The following is a 21,702-nucleotide window of genomic DNA, read 5'->3' on the forward strand; positions in this document are numbered from 1 at the left end:
GTACATCTCAGTAATGGCCTAGAGGACAGCAAACAAGACAAAAGTCAATCGACTGATCCAAAGAGAACAAATAAAGAAAGCAAGATCACAGTCGGAAACGCAAGGTCAGACCTTGTCCACTTCGTATGTTTGGTCGAGTGGAGGAATCCTCCTGGCTCCTCGGGGGTTGTCCTTGTTCCCTGTGATACTCGACAGCCACCCTTCCAACATCTCGTCAGTGACCTCCTCTGGGTGAATCCGAGTGGTGTCTTCGAGACCCGAGTACAGCCACATCGGGTGGTCACGAACCTGAAGCGGTTGGATGCGCCTCCGAAGGAAGACTTCCAACAAGTCCATGCCAGTCACACCCTCGCGGACAAGCTGAACCACTAGACCGACTAGCACCTTGACTTGCGCCTTTTCCTCTGGCGTCACTTTCAGAGAGCCAGGTTTTTGCGCTCGATTCAGAGAAAAAGGGGGAAGCCCAGTCGACTGTCCTGGGGTCACCTGGTCTTTACAGTAAAACCAAGTCGACTGCCACCCGCGGACTGACTCGGGAAAAGTGATAGACGGAAAGGAACTTTTTCCCCTCATCTGGATCGCCAGGCCCCCGCACAGCTGGATCACCTGCGTCCATTCGTCACTCGACTTGGCCTTCTTGACCGACTGAGAGCGGCAAGTGAAGATGTTCTTGAAGAGTCCCCAGTGGGGCGGCAACCCAAGAAGTTTTCACACAAGGAAACGAAAGCAACAAGATACACAATAGAATTGGGAGTAAAGTGATGGAGCTGCGCTTCGAAGAAGTTTACGAAGCTCCGGAAAAAGGATGAGGAGGCAGAGAGAATCCGCGATCGATATGGGTGGTGAGGAGGACGCACTCACCATCAAGAGGCTGGGGTTTGACTTCTTTCCCCAGGAGACGCGCAGATTCGTGGGGAATGAATCCCCCCTCAACCAGATCATCGAGATCATCCTGCCGAATCGCCAACGGCATCCAGTCGCCCTGGATCCAATCCTTGGGTAGAGCAGTCCTTGAGGAAGATCCGCCCCGAGCGGACTTCTTCCCCTTCCCCTGCACCGCCGCCTTCTTCGCGCACTCCAGAGCTGACGTCTTCTCCTTCACCATCGTCGCCGGCGAAGCTTGAACAGACCTACGGCACCAAGGTGAGAGCGGAGGTGGCGGAGGATCTTGTGAAGGAAGGGGAAAAGTGAAGGCGCACTGTTCGGGGGTCCCGAGCCGGCAGCTTATAAGAGGTCGCTTCCGAGTGGTTGACTGGTAGGCCCAGGTAATCCCGTCAAATCCTGCAACAGGCGCGCACGCGGTACGTGGCGAAAAAGGTGGCGCGGGGATCAAGGAGTTTCCGTCCTATCCCATTCGATTACTACGGCCGCCCCCGTCCCGCGCGCTTCCCGAAATTCAAATCCCGCAAAATCCACGGGCCGCAGAACAACTCGTCAAACAAAAGATCCCTTTCACACCGTCACTCGTAACTTCACAAGTAAAGAAATTCACTCGACAAGAGGCCAGGAATGGATCAAGGCAACTGAAAGAAGTTGACGACGTCATCCGTGACAATTGATCCAAAACAAGACATTCATATAACATGAAGAACCAGTCGGAAAGATCCCCAACTCCTTCCCCACTCGAACCTCGATCCATTCGGGGGCTAATGATGAAGCTATGTACCTAGGGTAGGGGCATGGACATGTCCTAAGTACCCTACCCAAGGACATCCCTAGAAGAAGTCACCTTTCAATCGACTTGGAGGTATCCCACTCGACGGATTCAAGACACTCGACCACGAAGCAATCGCTCGACCAAGATCCAACCACTCGACTGCCAGGAGATCTAAAGTCACCCTGCACGCAAACGGTCGGTCATTAAGTAGCTTTTATGGTCATCATAGCACTTTATTAGGGGCGTTACCAGTAACCCCCAGTCTTAATGTACTTTAAACCCTGCATTACTGAGGGCTGGAGGGGCCTGGCGAACTCTATATAAGCCACCCCCTCTTCAGTATCAAGGGTTCGCACCCCTGTTATTCATACACACATAATTCAGTCGACCGCCTCCGGGCATCGAGACGTAGGGTTGTTACTTCCTCTGAGAAGGGCCTGAATTCGTAATCCTCGTGTGCTTACAACTCCTCCATAGCTAAGATCTAGCCTCTCCATACATACCCCCTACATCACTGTCAGAGTTAGAACCACGACACCAAGGGCCACGACCTCCAGAACTGCCGGCAAGTTGAGCTGCTTGTTGAGAAGAAAAAAGCTGAGTATGAGAGGCGGGACAAGGAGAAGGGCCAGGATGGTGCCGAGTGATCTGGCAAGAAGTGTGGTGGCCAAGGAGGTCGCCCTAGGAAGGATAACCAGCAAGAGAGGCCCGCTCGGGGCCGCGACAAGAAGCAAGGAGACGATGATCATGACGAAGACGACGAGTCCGGCGAGCATGAGTTCCAGAAGGCTACGGATGCCATGTGCGTCGATGGTGGCACCTCACTGCACACCTCTCACCGCCAGCTCAAGCAGTGGGCGCATGAGATCACAGCAGCGGAGCCATCGCTCGATGCTCAGAAGCCGCTGAGGTGGTCCAGCACACCTATCATTTTTGACACCGAGGACCACCCTGATCGCACAACTGCGGTCGGGTGTTTGCCGTTGTTGGTCTCGCCAACAATACGCAACCTCAAGGTGACGAAGATGCTAGTTGACGGCGGGGCCAGTCTGAACTTGATCTCGCCCATTGTGATCAAAAGGCTGCAGATTCCTGATGGAGACCTCGAAGAAACGGGCATGTTTCAAGGGGTCAACCCGGGGAGGAGTCAGCCGAAGGGTAAGGTCTCGCTGCCCTTAACGTTTGGAGGCGAGTTAAATTACAGGACAAAGAGGGTTGTTTTTGATGTAGCTGAGATCCCCTTGCCCTACAACAGGATTCTCGGTCGCCTGGCACTAGCCAAGTTCATGGCGGCGTCACATTACGCCTACAACACACTGAAGATGTCTGGGCCGATGACCATCATCACCGTCCCCTCCGACAAGAAGGACGCACTGGTCTGCGCCGACCAACTCTACTGGGAAGCAGTTGCAGCGACTGCCGCCAAGGCACTTGCTCCTGCCGCTGGAGCCCTGGGAGAGAAGAAGACCGACAAGACCTCTCGCACCCACTTCGGCAAGCGTACCTATTCGAAGTGTTGTGCTCTCGTCGAGGACGTGCCAGAGAGCTCTACCGGAAAGAGCAAGAAATCCAGAGCTGCACCACCAGAGACCAAGAAGGTGTCCGTCAATGAGGATGGCATAGGAGGGGCTTTCACCATAAGCTCCACCCTGGACAGTAAATAGGAAAGCACGCTCGTCACCTTCCAGCGGGCGAATGTCGACGTGTTTGCATGGCAAGCATCCGACATCCCCGGCGTTCCCAGGAGGTGATTGAGCACCATCTTGATGTCTGTCCTCATGCGTGACCCGTCAAGCAGAAGGTCAAGAAGCAAGCTCTGGAACGGCAAGAGTTCATTACGAACGAGATCAGGAAGTTGGAAGCAGCAGGCTTGGTGAGAGGAGTATTCCATCCAACATGGTTGGCCAATCCGGTGGTGGTGCGCAAGGCAAATGGGAAGTGGAGGCTGTGTATTGACTACACAGATATCAATAAAGCTTGTCCCAAGGACCCTTTCCCGTTGTCATGCATTGACCATATTGTTGACTCCACGGCTGGGTGTGATCTGTTATCATTCCTTGACGCCTACTCGGGGTACCACCAGATCTTCATGACAAGAGAAGACAGCGTTCATCACCCCATGTGGCACGTATTGCTTTTTACGGATGCCTTTCGGGTTGAAGAGTGCTGGCTCGATGTTTGCAAGGCCAGTACAAATTGTTTTTGAGCCCCAACTGCATAGAAATATGGAAGCTTATATGGATGAGATAGTGGTCAAAACCAAGGACAGGGCGACACTTGTGCAAGAATTGGAAGAGACATTTGGAAATCTGCGCAGGATCAACCTCAAGTTAAACCCTGAGAAGTGTGTCTTTGGTGTTACGTCCAGCAAACTTCCCGGGTTCTTTGTGTTACAGTGTGGTATCGAGGCGAATCCAGACAAGATCAAGGCTATTGAGCAGATTGAGGCGCCCAAGCGGATCAAGGATGTGCATCGGCTCACTGGCTGCGTTGCTGCCATGAGCAGATTCATCTCCAAGTCTGCTGAGCGCTCCCTTCCCCTTTTCAAAATCTTGAAAAAGGCAGGCCCAATGGAATGGACCCCAGAGGCCAAAGCAGCGCTGCAGGATGTGAAGAAATACCTCTCCTCTACACCGGTACTGGTTGCGCCCAAACCACAAGAGCCATTGCTGCTATATCTGGCGGCAACGAATCAAGTGGTCAGTGCCGCGCTAGTGGCGTAGAGAGAGGTCGACGAAGAGGCAGTGGCAACGACAGGACTGGTGGATGACAAGCCAGAGCTCCCCCCAGCAGGGCCTGATGCCCGCAAGGCAAGGCCCCCAGCAAAGCATGACGCTGGCAGGACATGGCCTATGCAACCAAACAAAGTGGTGCAGAAGAAGAAAATGATGCAGCACCCGGTTTACTTTTTCAGCTCCCTCTTGCAGGGGGCTAGGTCAAGGTACTCTAGTGTGCAGAAATTGCTCTTCGGCCTCCTTATGGCCTCGAGGAAGCTGCGTCATTACTTCCAAGCACACGAGATCACCGTCATCACCCGCCTCTCGTTGCAACAGATATTGCATAACCCAGACGCAAGCGGGAGGATTGTGGAGTGGGCCGTGGAACTGTCGAGTTTTGATTTGAAGTTAGTACTTCGACAATCCAAAGCAGAGTCTTGGCAGAGTTCATTGCCGAGTGGACCTCAACGCCCGACAAAGAGATCCAGGAGACTACCCTCCCCGACAAGGAGGTAGATCGCAACTGGATTATGTACTTTGACAGGGCTTTCTCACTTCAAGGCGCCGGGACTGGTGTGCTGATCGTTGCACCCATCGGAGAGCACCTCAAGCATGTAATCCAGATGCACTATCCTAGGGAGATGTCCACAAACAACACTGCTGAATACGAGGGGTTGCTTGCCGGTCTCAGGATCGCAGCAGACCTCGGGATCAAGAAGCTCATCGTCAGGGGCGACTCACAGCTTGTCATCAGGCAAGTCAACAAAGATTATCAAAGCCCGCTGATGGAGGCCTACGTAGATGAGGTGAGGAAGCTGGAGGGGCGTTTTGACGGGATACGGGCGGAGCATGTTCCCCGAGTGGAGAACGACATCGCCGACTACCTGTCAAAATGCGCCGCCTTCAAACTACCTATGCATCCAGGTACTTTTGTGCTTCGGTTGACTTGACCATCCGTTGAACCATCAACAAAGCAAAACAAGCGAAGAAAATCAGGTCCCGGCAAGTACTTTCTCAGCGAGCTCCCAGGAGCCGCTGGCAAAGATGTTATCGTGGACGCTGAGCCTGCCATGGGGCAACCGACTCCAGCGGGGCGTCAAGCCCTGCCTGTAGAGACAGCTGATCCCACGACAAAGGAAATGCCTTTAGTCCTTGCCGTTGAGCCCCAGGCTCCAGCATGGGCACAACATACCGTCCAATTCCTCCAAACAGGGGAACTTCCCGAGGAGCAGGAAGAAGCGGAGAAAGTAGCCCGTCGGCCTGCCATGTATCAGTTCATCGACGACGTCCTTTACAGGAAAAGACCAAACGGTGTGCAATTGAAGTGCATTCCCCCGGAGGAAGGACTGGAGCTGTTGGCAGAGATACACGAAGGCATATGTGGCTCCCACATAGGTTCGAGAGCCCTTGCCAGCAAGGGATTCTGACAAGGTTTCTTCTGGCCCACTACTAGGGAAAACCTTATACACAGAATATTAGCAGCAGCACGGCACAAAAAGAAGCACTACTGCTAATTAGCAGTAGCGCGGTCAATAAAAACCCGCTACTGATGCAAATTTAGCAGTAGCGTGTGAGGGCTAAACCGCGCTGCTACAAAAATCAACCAACAGTAACCAACACCCTAAGTTTAGCAGCAGCGCGTTGCGTGCTACTGCTTCAGAAATAGTAGTAGCGCGCTTTTTGCTCACGTCGCTACTGCTAATTTTGAAATTGTCCACACGGTTGGCCCCGTTTAGCAATAGCGCGTGCGAGAAACACGTGTTCCTGCTACGATCTTATCAGTAGCGGGTTTTCGCTCCCGCGCTACTGCTAAGTCGCAGGACCCCACCACCTTTTTTCCGCCCACCCATCGTCCCCTCCCCCTCCCCCATCTCCTCTCCTCCCTTTCCCCTACCTCCCATCCTCCCGCTTCGTCTTCCTCAATACTGTTGGGGAACTTTGCAGAAAACAAAAAATTTTCCTACGGTTTCACCAAGATCCATCTATGAGTTCATCTAGCAACGAGTGATCGGATTGCATCTACATACCTTTGTAGATCACGGGCGGAAGCGTTCAAAGAACGGGGATGAGGAAGTCGTAGTCGACATGATCCAAATCACCGGAGATCCTAGCGCCGAACGGATGGCACCTCCGCGTTCAACACACGTACAGTCAGCGTGACGTCTCCTCCTTCTTGATCCACCAAGGGGGAAGGAGAGGTTGATGAAGATCCAGCAGCACGACGGCGTGGTGGTGGATGCAGGGGTCACCGCAGCAGGGCTTCGCCGTTCTACTACGAGAGGGAGAGGTGTTGCAGGGGAGAGGGAGGCGCCAAGACTCAAAGGTGCGGCTGCCCCCTCCCTCCCCCCTTTATATAGGCCCCCTAGGGGGTGCGCTGGCCCTAGGAGATCTCCTAGGGGGGGCGGCGGCCAAGGGGTGGAGTGCCCCCCAAGCCAGGTGGGGCGCGCCCCCGCCCTAGGGTTCCCAACCCTAGGCGCATGGGGTGGGCCAAGGGGGGCGCACCAGCCCACTATGGGCTGGTTCCCCTCCCCACTTTGGCCCATGGGGCCCTCCGGGATGGGTGGCCCCACCCGATGGACCCCCTGGACCCTTCCGGTGACCCCCGAAACTCTCCCGATGGCCGAAACTGCACTTCCTATATATAATTCTTCACCTCCGAACAATTCTGGAACTCCTCTGACATCCAGGATCTCATCCGGGACTCCGAACAACTTTCGGGTTACTGCATATTCATATCTCTACAACCTAGCATCACCGAACCTTAAGTGTGTAGACCCTGCGGGTTCGGGAGACATGTAGACATGACCGAGATGGCTCTCCGGTCAATAACCAACAGCGGGATCTGGATACCCATGTTGGCTCCCACATGCTCCTCGATGATCTCATCGGATGAACCACGATGTCGAGGATTCAAGCAACCCCGTATACAATTCCCTTTGTCAATCGGTATGTTACTTGCCCGAGATTCGATCGTCGGTATCCCAATACCTCGTTCAATCTCGTTACCGGCAAGTCACTTTACTCATACCGTAATGCATGATCCCGTGAACAGACACTTGGTCACTTTGAGCTCATTGTGATGATGCATTACCGAGTGGGCCCAGAGATACCTCTCCGTCATACGGAGTGACAAATCCCAGTCTTGATCTGTGTCAACCCAACAGACACTTTCGGAGATACCCGTAGTATACCTTAATAGTCACCCAGTTACGTTGTGACGTTTGGTACACCCAAAGCACTCCTACGGTATCCGGGAGCTACGCGATCTCATGGTCTAAGGAAAAGATACTTGACATTGGAAAAACTCTAGCAAACGAACTATACGATCTTGTGCTCTGTTTAGGATTGGGTCTTATCCATCACATCATTCTCCTAATGATGTGATCTCGTTATCAATGACATCCAATGTCCATAGTCAGGAAACCATGACTATCTGTTGATCAACGAGCTAGTCAACTAGAGGCTTACTAGGGACATGTTGGTGTCTATGTATTCACACATGTATTACGATTTCCGGATAACACAATTATAGCATGAATAAAAGACAATTATCATGAACAAGGAAATATAATAATAATCCTTTTATTATTGCCTCTAGGGCATATTTCCAACAAATACTTCTCCCCCCATTACTCTCCCTCTTCTACCTACCTTTCTCTTTCTTCATTACTCCTAGTTAACTACACCACCTCCATTAATGCATCTCCTTTCTCTTTTTCCTTCCCCCTCCACTAGTTGAGGTTGTCTCCTCCCAAATTAGCTAGCTTGGTAGATGTAGGATTTAGTTAAGTGACCTATTTGCCCCCTAACTAGATCTATCTTTGTTAAGAAGAGCTTTGTGCACTTTTGATCTCCCTACATCATCGTCTCCACCGTGTGCTCGATCTCAAGATAGAGGTGATTAAAATTTCATGCTTTTGCAAAATGGAAATATGTCTATGTGTGTGTGATATGATAATTGGGCAATATGATGGAAATTATGTGTGTGGCATGAGTTGACGCCAAATTGTGCTTTTGAGTTGCCTATGTTTTGCCGAAATGTCGATATATTTCCGTTTCGTTGAATTCCGGGCAAACTCTAGATCTACATGTCCTATTTTTAGGGAAGTTCATGCCAAATTTTTGTATGACTTTGATGCATGCACACATTTTTATAATCAATTTGTTTATTATTACCTTGCAGACGTTCATGATGGTCAGTGGAACGATGGTGGATAGGTGGTTGCAGTCGGCGGTGCAGGACATGAAAGAAAATAACCGGACAGAGATTTTATGTCCGTGTCGAAAATGCAAAGGAATAGTTTGGCTTGACCCCTATGATGATGGTCGTGTCAAAGCGCACCTGCTCATGACTGGTTTCATGGATGGCTATACTCGATGGATAATTGAAGATGAGGATGACGATGTTGAGGACGCCGATGGGACAGGCAATGACGACACGGGGCAAGACGAAGAGATGATCGATAATGGCGGCAGGGAAGAGGCCGGACATGGCGGCGGAGAAGGGGCCGGACATGGCGGAGGAGAAGGGTCCGAACATGGCGGCAGAGAGAACGTGGACTGCATGCAGCAGACTTCGTCGGTACTAGGTTCAATCATGTGGGACCCTCATGTTCAAGCACTGCTTCGCAAGGAGAGGAGTACTGAGAGAGCTGCTTCTAGAGAGGAGGCTAAGCTAGAGCAACTGGTGGTAGACTCGAACACCCCATTGTATGATGGTTGCAATCCTGAGGTGACCCTCTTGAGTTTCACGCTCCAACTCCTGAAGACGAAGGCTAAAAACAAATGGACCGACACTAGCCTCGATGAGCATCTCAAGTACCTAAAGGATGTTCTTCCCGCGGGGAATCTATGTCCTACTAGGGTTGATGACGCCAAGAAGATCGTGTGCCCTCTTGATCTGCCGCACGTTAGATACCATGCATGCATCAACGATTGCATACTTTATCGGAAGGAGCACGCGGAAAAAACAAGTTGTCTGGTGTGCAATGCTTCTCGATACAAGAAGGCCGGGAAGAAATGTCCGCAGAAAGCTGTATGGTACTTACCGAGAACTCCCCGTCTCCATCGGTATTTCGTAGATCCAAAGGAAGCAAAGTTAATGCGCTGGCACGCGGAGAGGAAGAAGCCCAACGATGGAGATGATCCGAATCTAAGACACGTCAAGGATGGAAGCTAGTGGAGAGCGTTGAACATTCTCTATCGGTATTTCGAATGTGATGCAAGGAACATCGTGCTCGGCGCGTGTGCCGATGGCATGAATCCGTTTGGCATCCAGAACACCAACCATAGCACATGGCCCGTGTTTGTATGGATGTACAACCTCCTCCCTGGTTGTGCATGAAGTCGAAGTACATTCACAGGAGCATGCTTATTCAAGGGCCAAAACAACAAGGAAATAATATTAATTTGTATCTGGGGCTACTTCAAGAGGAGTTTAGACATGTTATGGAAAACACCGGCCAAGACATGGGACGCCAGCAAAGGCGAGCATTTCTACATGAGAGTCATGCTGATCATGACGGTACACGACTATCTCGGTTACGGACATGTCGCAGGCCAGGTGTGCCATGGATATTGCGGATGCACGCGGTGCATGGATGATACGATGTCTCAGCAGCTAACGTCAAGGAAAGATGGGAGTCTGGGAAAATCGTGTACATGGGGCATCGAAGATGGCTCGAATAGGACGACCCATGGAGAAACCGTGGAGATCTATTCAATGGTCACGCTGAGCATCAAGGACCTCCACGTAAGCGGAGTGGCGCCGAAATCGATGAGCTGTTGAAAAAATGGAAGGAGTGCCCCGCGCTGGGAAAGACGATGAAAAAGGCGCCGGAGCCGCTGCTGAAGGTATGTAAGACGAGGTATGTGTTCTGGGACTTGGAGTACTAGCACAAACTCGATACACCTCATTACCTTGATCAAATGCATATCTGTAAGAATGTCCTTGAGAGCTTGCTCGCGACACTGATGAACATGCCGGATAAGACCAAGGATGGTCCGAAGGCAAGAAAAGATTTGCAAGATTTGAATATCATGGAAGATCTACACATGCCGCCCCGTAAAAAGTCAGACGAGACAGAGACGGACACAGAGGCGCGGGAGAAGAAGGGCAAGAAAATAAAGAAAGGGGATTATTGCCCCCCCTTCTTGCTTCACCTTAAGTCAGGCAGAGATCGATCAATTCTTTAAGTGCCTTACCAGAGTCAAAGTTAGTTCCGGTTACTGTGGCAAGATAAGGAGATATCTAGACACGGACAAGAAATGGTTCAACAGGATGAAGTCCATGACTGTCATGTGATGATGACGCAGATACTACCTGTTGCCCTTAGAGGGATAATGGACAAGCACGTCTATGACACGCTTATTGGTCTCTGCAACTTTTTTGACGTCATCTCTCGAAAGTCGATCAGTGTGAAGTATCTCCGAAGGCTACAGGAAGAGATCGTTGTGATACTGAATGAGCTTGAGATGTACTTCCCACCTGCATTCTTTGACGTGATGGTGCATCTGTGTGTCCATATTGTGGACGACATAATAGACCTGGGGCCGTCATTTCTGCACAACATGATGCCGTTTGAGAGGATGACTGGGATCATCAAAGGATTCATTCGTAACATGCCTCGTCCGGATGGAAGCATCATCCAGGGCTATCTGACACAAGAGTGCATCTCTTTCTGTGAGAATTTTCTATATGGCACAGACCAGCCGCCTGGTGTTAGTGTTGGTTTTCCCGTTAACAAGCACGACGGGAGGCTCGAAGGAGAAGGCCACTCTAATGGTCGCAGCGAACTGCACGTGGCATACTCAGATCGACGCAGCGACTTTGACAGAGCAAACTTGGTAGTGCTACAACACCTAGATGAGGTAGATCTTTTCGTGGCACTGCACAAAGAAGTTATCGCAAAGGAGTATCATGACCAGGGGTATGCAGGATGGATGCCGAAGTTACTAGAGAGCAAAACTCCACTTTCCTGCATTGGTTCAAAGAGCATATTATTGCTAATCCCTTGGAGGAGGGCTCTAAGGACGAATTGCTCATATACGCCTTAGCACATGGCCCCTCGCCCAACCTCGTAACCTATCAGGCATACGATATCAACGGATACATGTTCTACACAGAGACCAAAGATATGGACTGTGATGATCAGAACTCAGGGGTGAGGATGGAATGCATGACCGGCAGCGACAACGACGCAACTGAAAGATTTTACGGAAGGGTCGAGGAGATCTGGGAGCTTGACTACTGTAGACTGCACAACACGACGATGTTTCGTGTCAGATGGGCTAAGAATGTCGAAAGAGAAAACCGGAATTTCACTACTATGACTATACCCGATGCCAAGAGCGCTACCGTGAACGCTATCGCAAAAAACAAGCCATGGGTACATGCTAAGCACGTGACACAATGCTTCTTCATAACTGACCCGCGCAATCCTAGCCGTGTTGCCGTGAGGAGAGGCAAAAGGAACATCATTGGAGTGGATGGAGTCGCCAACGAGGAAGACTACGATCAGTACATCAATCCAATGAGGGAAGATGACGACGATGATGAAGTATACGTCAAAATCAGAATCAGTACTACATTACCTAAGAAAAATCGTACTCCATGGAAAAGGCAAAGTCACAATGAGGGGCTCAATTATTCTTCACCCAACAAGAAGGGAAAGAAGCTGACTCAAAAACGAAAACGTCAACACTGAGGAACCATATGTTATCGGTCAAATGATGTAATATATATGTTCCTATTTTGTATACACACTTAGCCATTATTATGCATGGGTCGAATGATGTAATATATATGTTCCTATTTTGTATACATATCTAACCGTCAAATGATGCAATATATATCGCTTTCCCTTCGTTCACTGCTCTCGGAAAAAAAGAAAAGAAAAGTGAGAGAAAATAAAGGAAAATAAAATAGAAGAAAACAAACAGGAAAACTGTTATATATAGGTACTGGTTATAGCAGCAGCGCTTTTGTGAGAAAAGAGCTACAACTAGTCAAGATAGCAGTAGCGGTTTCTACACGAAATCGCTATAGCTACCTGAAGTAGCTATAGCCCGTTTTGCCTAAACGCGCTACTGCTATGCCCGCTTAACCCCCAAAATCCCCACTCCTCCCTTCATCCCGCCTCTTTTCCCCGAGGAACATGGGGAAGCATCGCCTCAGAAGCCGTGGCTACCTCGGTAAAAGGCCCATATGGGATAACGAGGATGCGGAACGTGAAGCCGCGGATATCCCAGACCCCTTTGCGAAGTTCACCAACCCCTTGGAGCATGACTTCATTAGGGCCCGCTACAAGTGGGACAAGGAAAAGTAGGTTTTTTACACGGACCAGATCACGAGGAAATTGATTAGACTACTGGTAATTATTCTTTTACCACCTTACATTTAGCTCCAGATCTAGTTGACTACACATTCCTAAACGGTTCATGCTCCTTCTGCAGGAGCAACACCAGCTTCCAGCCAAAAGCCCTACTTCTCCGATGAGGCCCAAGTGGGACACCCCTCTTAACCAGGCCTTGAACGAACCTAAGGGACTCCCTTTGGACCAGCGGCCACAATATGGTCGTTTGCACGGCGCTGATACGACGCCACGTGGAAGGTGTTTTACAATGAGGGCCCGGAGGCCAAGAAGCAGGAAAAGAAGTTTAGTCAGGAGGACATCGATGAGAAGGTGAAGCTTGCGGTCGAGAAAAAAGGCAGCTGAGGACACGAAAAAAATAGCCGAGGAGAAAAGTGAGCTGCTACCACAGGCAGTCAATGCAGCTGTAAATGCCTGCAGAAATGATTTTGCTACTAACTTGGTTCCAGCTATCATCAACTAGACAAAGGAAAATCCAGACAAGACGGTACATGATTTCCCGTTGCCCAGTTTTGTCGGGAGCAACTCCGTGAACAACAACACCACCGCACCATCACTTGCTCATGCAACTGGGCCTCCTCTCGTAGTCGCTCCCGCTCATAGCAGCCCGTCCTCAGTCTCTGGCGCGCTAGGTCGGCCTTCGTCTTCGACTGAGCTCGACGCCCTCACGGTAATTACATGTCGCACCAAGATATATATATATATATATAGAATATTCCATTTCCGTTGCCTTTTGGATGTTTTACGCCACAGACATGTGTTTGCAGGTCGAAGAAACCCCGTGCACCATACTCTACTTGATCAAAGGCCAGAAGGTGGACGTGGGAAAGGGGATGATAATGAACCCCTTGCAACCCACATTCCACAACCAGCCGATCCCCGCTGGGCACTTCAGGGTCAACTTGTCCAGTGTGAAATCAGGGCACGAGGATTTGCCTCCTCCAGTACAGCATGTGGGAGAGGACGACGAGACCCCACCGCGGATTGGAAGCTGCAAGGGTTGGGTGTTGCTATGGCCGAAGAATCTTATTCGTCTTGAGCAGGCCGAGAGCACACCAATAACCACACATCAACAAGCATGTGCGGAGACCATCACCCCGCCTATGCAATTACCAGCTCCTATACTATCAGGTGAGAGCAGCGGACGACGTGATGAAGGGGTTGCAATAGTACTAGCTGATGTAATCCGTCATGTAGAACAGAGAATGGATGATGAGACGGAGGTTGACCCAATGGGTTTCCTCAATACAAACGCGTATGAGTGTGACTTGGATATGATGAGTGAACCATATGACGAATCGGGCTATCAGCATGCTAATGAGGATATGGATGATCTTCCCGGGCAGGAAGGTCGTAGCAGGGATTGCAAAAAGTCTCTCTTCATGAAATCCTCACAGGACACGCCTGAAGATGCCGCCTCAACACAGGCTCAACTAGCCGGGGGTCGTACAGTTCTTAGCCCGGGAACACTGGGGCACGGGTTAAGGAAGGGTCTGGGAGGTGTGCCCAAGAAAAAGGACATGAAGAGATCGGGGAAGATAGCTACCTCCAAACAAGCCAGAGCACATAGCAGCCAGACGATGGATTCTGAAGAGCGTGTACCCGTGAAAGGTGCGGCCATTATCGGAGTAAATGACAACGGGTAGCCTAGCCGGCACCCCCTGGCTCTTCTGAAAAATTACGAGCCGATCCGGCCCTCAAGAATCCAAGACGTGGGGCCGCCTTCCCCTTGCTAGCTGTCTCCCAGGCCGACTATCAGAGGGGGGCCCGACTTTAGCCCTCATGGAGAAAGCCGTGGGAGGGCCGGCTCCAAGAAGCCGGCCACGAGAAGGCCGACTCCAAGAAGCCGGCTCCCACAAATCGGTCGAGATCGTACCCTCGAAGTCTGCATCCACGTAACGGCGATGTGACGGGGCGTGGCTACAGTAAAGCCTGCCACCCTCGAATCCCGGTGCATGCCTGGCACAGTGCGCCGTACGGGTGGCTATGACCCGTCTGGCGCGGCACTGTTGCCATGTTGACCCTGATGTCATCCACAACGGGCTGCCAGCACGGCCCACGGGCGGTGGGTCCCTTCGGGCAGAGAGACACCCGAAGGCGGCCAGGCCTCCCCCAGTCGGCCCAAGACAGAGCCGGCTCCCCACAGCCGGCTTGCCACCTCCCTCGAAGGAGACGCCCCATTAAGGAGACAAGACACGGTGAGGCTACAGCGATCGCCCGCCGGGCGGTGGCGCTATAGCCACGCTCACCCCAGCGAAGCCCTCGTCACCAGGTCGAGGCAACAGTAACCAGCAACCGACAAGGCCCTGGACAGTGGGGCCTGCCTGTCGACCAAGGAGCCGGCAGCCGGCAGGACCCACCAGCCGGCGGGGCCCAGCAGCCGGCGCAGAAGCCGGCGAGTGTAGACACAGACGGCTGGGCCCCGCGCCCAGCCGGATTACCATTGTACCCCCGGGGGGTAGGCCTATATAAACCCCCCGGGACACCCATGCAAAGGGTCGATCCCTACTAGTTTTAGACACCACATAGGGAGGAGAAAAGAGCGAGCCGTGCCCTTCTTCCTCCTCTCGCCAAACAGCTCAAGGAGCATCGTGTAGCTACTTGTTCATCTAGTGATCATGCGGAGACCCCGCAGAGCAGCAGTAGGGGTGTTATCTCCACGGAGAGCCCCGAAGCTGGGTAAGATTCGCCGGCGTGCATGTCTTCGCCTCATCCCGTTTTCAGGCACCGGCGACGTCTTACTGGCTCCAACAATGATAAGCCATCCGTAGGCATATGTCGCACCTACCACCCGACATTTGGCGCCCACCGTGGGGCGAGGTGCACCGTCGTTCGGAGACCTGTTCTGGACGGGAACCCTCTTCCTCCCCAGCGAACGTAGCCAGCCCGGCACGCCCGATGGAGCTTTCCACGACGCGCTGCAAGCCGTCACCAACATCTGCGCAGCGAGCGGCCTCGCCGATCTCCTTGACAAGACCCTCATCTCCGACGAGCTCGCCTCTGATGCGGGCACCGACCACCTTGTCAACCTCCTCGACCAGCTTCGCGTCTCCGGCGAGCCTGCTGTGGACTTGGAGTCGGTTGGCTCCACCGATCCGATGCCTGTCGACTCCGACACGGCCTCGCTCGACCCTTTCCCCACCAACGTCACGATTTACAATGACCCGCTTCCCCGGACCGATGGCTGCGACACTGTCACCACCGAGGTGATGGTCATCAGCCACGGCGATGCTTCTGACGAGAGCGCCCACGCCGCCCCGCACGCGGCGGTCCATGACTTGTCCATCCCCCTCCCCACCGATGCCGATGCCGAAGCACTGGAGGATCGCCGCCTCGCCCTCCTCACGGAGGGCCGAAAGTTGGCTTCCATGAGACGCCTCACTGAGGCCCACCGACGCGAAGCCGACCGCGCCGCCTTTGGCACGCCGCCCCCAGGCGGGCCCAGTCGGGCCGGCGTTGTCAGACAGCGCGGCGCTGTCGTCACCGACACGTTAGGAGTCGACCGCCCAGTCTACGCCACTCCACTCGAGAACCTGCGCGCCGCCCAGGCGGCCGTAGACGAGCTAGACGGATTGGGGGCCGAAGAACTCCCCCACATGACCCGACGCATCCAGCAGCTAATCGATGCAGCCGCGCAGCGGCACGAAGCCGACGCCCGCGCGGAAAGCCCTCCCCCGCGCTGAGATCACGGCGCGACGTCCCGGACGCCGACTACGGGTAAAACCCGCACGCGGCGCGAGAAAGAGCCGGCTGCCAGCCGAAGCCGAACCCGAATCTCCATCGAGCGAGACGCGGAAGGCCACCCCCGGGCCGTGGAGTGGCGGGGCAACCCGCCTCCGCCTCGGTCCCGTGGGGAGAGATATCCCACTCCACCGCCTATTGCGCATCCGACTCTCAGCGGCCGACTAGGTCGCCGCGAAGGAGTCGGCGAGAACGACACCCGCCATCGGATCGACCGCCTAGCGCGATCCCTGGCGCTGGAAGAAGAAGATGATGTTAGCCCGCCATGCTTCGGCCCCCGCATCCGCGATGAGCCTTTCCCCAAAGGGTTCTCGCTCCCAAGAGACACGCCCAAGTACAACGGCTCCGTGAAGCCGGAAGATTGGTTGATCGACTACTCCACGGCGGTTAGCATAGCAAACGGCAACAGGCGCGTTGCCGTGAAGTACGTGCCCCTCATGCTGCAAGGCACGGCGCGGACCTGGCTCAACAGCCTCAAGCCATACAGCATCAACAGCTGGCTAGACTTCACAGAAGCCTTCGTCCGCAACTTCACCAGCACCTACAAGCGGGCTCCCAAGCCCAGACAGCTCTCCTTGTGTGTACAAGGCTTCGCCAAGTCCACTTGCGACTACCTCATGCGTTGGGCCGAGCTCCGCAACTCTTGCGAAGGGGTGCACGAGGTGCAAGCCATAGAATACTTCACTGCCGGGTGCCGAGAAGGCACCCTCCTCAAGCACAAGCTTCTCTGCGACGAGCCGACGACCCTCGACGAGCTTCTGGACATAGCAGACAAGTACGCCACCGCCGACTCCTCAATGAAGACCGAGCTCCGGGTAGACACGTCCGGGAAAGTACTCAACCCGGCGCCCAAGACGCCGGCGGGGGACTCTGGCCGACGCCCACACCAGAACGACCACAAGAGCAAGGGCCCCGTGCTGCCCTCCACCAGTCGGCAGGTGGCCACAGTCGAAGACGAGTAGCCCGAAGGGCGGCCCACACCCAAGAAGCAGAGGGGCGGCAAGCCGGCTTGGCAGCCGGCCTTCTCCTATGAGCAAACTCTCGACGCCCCATGCAAGTTCCACCGCGGCGCGAATCCGTCCAACCACACAACCCGTAAGTGCCACTAGCTCACCCGAATCTCCAAAGGCGAAGGGCTCGCGCCGCCTCCGCCTGCCGGTCCGCCGCCTCCGGCTCCGCAGCCGCCGAGCGCTCGGCCTGCAGTCGGAGCCGTGCACGATGAGTTCCCCGACGAGCATGCCGCCTATGTCGTCTTTACAAGCCAGCCCGAAGACCGGCGCGGCAGACACCGAGAGCACCAGGAGGTCAGCATGGTCGGTGCCAACCCTGCCGAGCACATGCACTGGTCAGAAAAACCTATTAGCTGGAGCCAGGCCGACCACCTAGAGGTGATGCCATCTCCCGGCTCTTATGCGTTGGTTCTGGATGCCACCCTTGCAACGGACAGACGCGCCGCCCGTTTCTCCTGCGTGCTGATCGACGGCGGGAGCAGCATCAACATCCTGTACCGTGACACCTTGGAGAAGCTAAACGTCAAGACGAAGCAACTCATGCCTACTCGGACTGTGTTCCATGGCATCGTACCCGGCCTGTCCTGCGCCCCCATTAGCAAGATCAAGATTGATGTACTCTTTGGGGACAAGGAGCATTTCCGCCGGGAAGCGATCTGGTTTGAAGTGGTGGACCTGGAGAGCCCCTACCATGCATTGCTTGGCCGACCTGCCTTGGCCAGGTTCATGGCTGTTCCCCACTATGCTTACCTCAAGATGAAGATGCCGAGCACCAAAGGCATCATCACCATAGCCGGCAATTACAAGAAATCTTCCGAGTGCGCAGCAGCCAGCAACCGGCTGGCCGAGTCCCTTGTGATTGCCGAAGAAAAGAAGATGTTGGACCGAGTCATGGCCATGGCCGGCAAACAGTCGGCCTTGTCCCCCGATCCCAAGGAGTATGATGCCCAAGGATCTTTCCAGCCGGCCAAGGAGACGAAGAAGATACCTCTTGACCCCGAGCACCCAGAGAGGTTTGCCATCATCGGGGCAAACCTAAACAGCAAATAGGAAGGCGAGCTCGCCGATTTCCTCCGTGAGAATCGGGACATCTTTGCATGGTCCCCCAAGGACATGCCGGGTGTTTCGAAGGAATTCGCCGAGCACAAGTTACACGTCCGAGAAGACGCAAAACCAGTGAAACAACCCCTCCGCCGACTGTCGATGGAGAAAAGAAGGATTGTGGGAGAGGAGATAGCCCGGCTTCTGGCAGCCGGCTTCATTATGGAAGTTTTCTTTCCAGAGTGGCTCGCCAACCCGGTCCTCGTGCTAAAGAAGAACGACAAGTGGGGCATGTGCGTAGACTACACGAGCCTCAACAAGGCCTGCCCCAAAGATCCCTTTGCCCTGCCGAGGATTGATCAAGTGATAGACTCCACAGCCGGATATGAGCTGTTGAGTTTCTTGGATGCTTACTCAGGATACCACCAGATAAAGTTAGATCCGGCAGACCGCCTGAAGACTGCCTTCATCACGCCATTCGGAGCCTTCTGCTACCTGACTATGACATTCAGCTTAAGAAATGCCGGTGCCACTTTTCAGCGTTGCATGCAGAATTGCCTCCTCAAGCAGCTCGGCAGCAATGCCCACGTCTACGTAGACGACATTGTGGTGAAGACGGAGAAGCGCGGCACCTTGCTAGAAGACCTCAAGTAAACATTTGAGAACCTGTGCCGGTTCCAAATCAAGCTCAACCCCGAGAAATGCGTGTTCGGAGTGCCAGCCGGCCAGCTCCTAGGCTTCCTGGTCTCCGAACGCGACATCGAATGCAACCCAGTAAAGATCAAGGCCATTGAGAGAATGGTGATTCCCACCAAACTTCGAGACGTCCAGAAATTCACCGGATGCTTGGCCTCCCTGAACCGCTAAATCAGCCGGCTCGGAGAGAAAGCTCTCTCCCTCTACCGCCTCATGAAGAAGACCACTCACTTCGAGTGGAATGACCAAGCCGACCAAGCTTTTCACGAGCTGAAGAAGATGCTGGCCATGCCGCCTGTCCTGGCGGCACCGACTGAGAAAGAGCCCATGCTCCCCTACATTGCTGCAACCAGCCGGGTGGTCAGCACCGTCATCGTAGTCCAACGCCCAGAAGAGGGCCGAGCCCAGCCGGTCCAGAGGCCGGTGTACTATTTGAGAGAGGTGCTGTCTACCTCGAAGAAAAACTACCCGCACTACCGGAAGATGTGCTACGGCATGTACTTCGCCGCCAAGAAGCTGAAGCCCTACTTCCAAGAGCATCCCATCACGGTTGTATGCACCGCCCCGCTGGCCGAGATCATAGGCATCCGGGATGCATCCGGCCGGGTGGCGAAATGGGCCATCGAGCTGCCCCCCTACACGATCTTCTACCAGCCTCGCACCGCCATCAAGTCCCAAGCATTGGCCGACTTCCTCGTCGACTGGGCCGAGACCCAGTACCTACCGCCAGCTCCTGACTCCACTCATTGGCGCATGCACTTCGATGGGTCCAAGATGCGCACCGGCTTGGGAGCCGGCGTCATCCTCACCTCTCCCAAAGGCGACAAGCTCAGATACACGCTGCAAATTCACTTTGCCGCCTCCAACAATGTGGCCGAGTATGAGGCGCTCATACACGGGCTCCGGCTTGCCAAAGAGCTCGGCATTCATCGGAAACTATGTTATGGCGACTCGGACTTGGTGGTCCAGCAATCATCCGGCGACAAGGATGCCAAGGACGCAAATATGGCAAGCTACCGCTTCCTCGTTCAGCAGAACAGTGGGTATTTTGAAGGATGCGAGTTCCTCCATGTACCGCAAGCCGACAACGAGCCAGCTGATGCCCTGGCTCGAATAGGCTCCACTCGGCAAGCAATAGCAACCGGTGTCTCTCTACAACGCCTCCTCAAGCCGTCTATCAAGCCGTCTCCAGAGTCCGATTCCATCTTCGTGCCGCCTGACCCCGATGCAGCCGGGTCCGGCTCGAAGAACCAAGCGGGTGACCCGGGGACTTCGATAGTCGGCCCGGGGACATCAGTAGGCGGCTCGGGGACTTCCGTAGTTACGCCCGACCCGGGGACTGCCACACCCGGCTCGGGGACTGCGGTAGTTGGCCCGGAGACTGCACCAACACAACAGGCGGCGGCCGACTCCAGCATTTCACCACCCAGCCCGCCCGCCCTGGTCGCAGTAGCCGTGTTGGCAATAGAAAAAGTCGCAGCTCCATCATGGGCTCAATCCATCCTCAACTTCCTAATAAACCAAGATCTGCCGGCTGACGAAACAGAGGCAAGACAAATCCAGCGCCGAGCCGGAGCATACACAATCGTCAACAGAGAGCTCGTCAAGCGCAGTGTCACTGGAGTCCTCCAGCGATGCGTCGAGCAAGAGAAGGGCATTGCAATCCTCAGAGACATCCACCAAGGAGAATGCGGCCACCATGCGGCCTCAAGATCACTCGTCGCCAAAGCTTTCCGCCATGGTTTCTTTTGGCCGACTGCTTTGGATGACGCCAAGAAGTTAGTTAAACATTGCAAAGGGTGCCAACTCTTCAGCTCTAAGCAACACATGCCGACTTCGGCACTCAAGACCATTCCCCTCACTTGGCCCTTCGCCGTTTGGGGACTGGACATGGTGGGCCCATTCAAGACGGCGCGCTGCTGCATGACACATCTGCTTGTCGCTATGGACAAATTCACCAAATGGATTGAGGCAAAGCCGATCAAGAAGCTGAATGGGCCGACTGCCGTGACATTTATCGTAGATATAACCACTCGGTACGGCGTGCCACACAGCATCATCACCGACAATGGCATGAATTTCGCCAAGGGAGCCTTGGCACGTTTCTGCGTGACGCAGGGCATCCGGTTGGACTTAGCGTCCGTTGCCCACCCGCAGTCAAACGGCCAGGTCGAGCGAGCCAACGGCCTCATCCTTGCCGGCATCAGGCCCCGACTGGTCGTACCACTGGAGCGTTCGGCCGGCTGTTGGCTTGATGAACTGCCGGCCGTCCTTTGGAGTCTGCGCACTACCCCAAACAAATCAACCGGCTTCACTCCTTTCTTCCTCGTGTATGGTGCCGAGGCGGTCATCCCAACTGACATCGAGTTTGACTCGCCTCGGGTAACCATGTACATGGAGGCGGAGGCCAAGGAAGCACGAGAAGACGGCGTCGACCTGCTGGAAGAAGGCCGGCCGTTAGCCCTCAG

The sequence above is a fragment of the Triticum urartu genome, chromosome 3 (assembly GCF_003073215.2).
Source record: "Triticum urartu cultivar G1812 chromosome 3, Tu2.1, whole genome shotgun sequence".
NCBI lineage: Eukaryota > Viridiplantae > Streptophyta > Magnoliopsida > Poales > Poaceae > Triticum > Triticum urartu.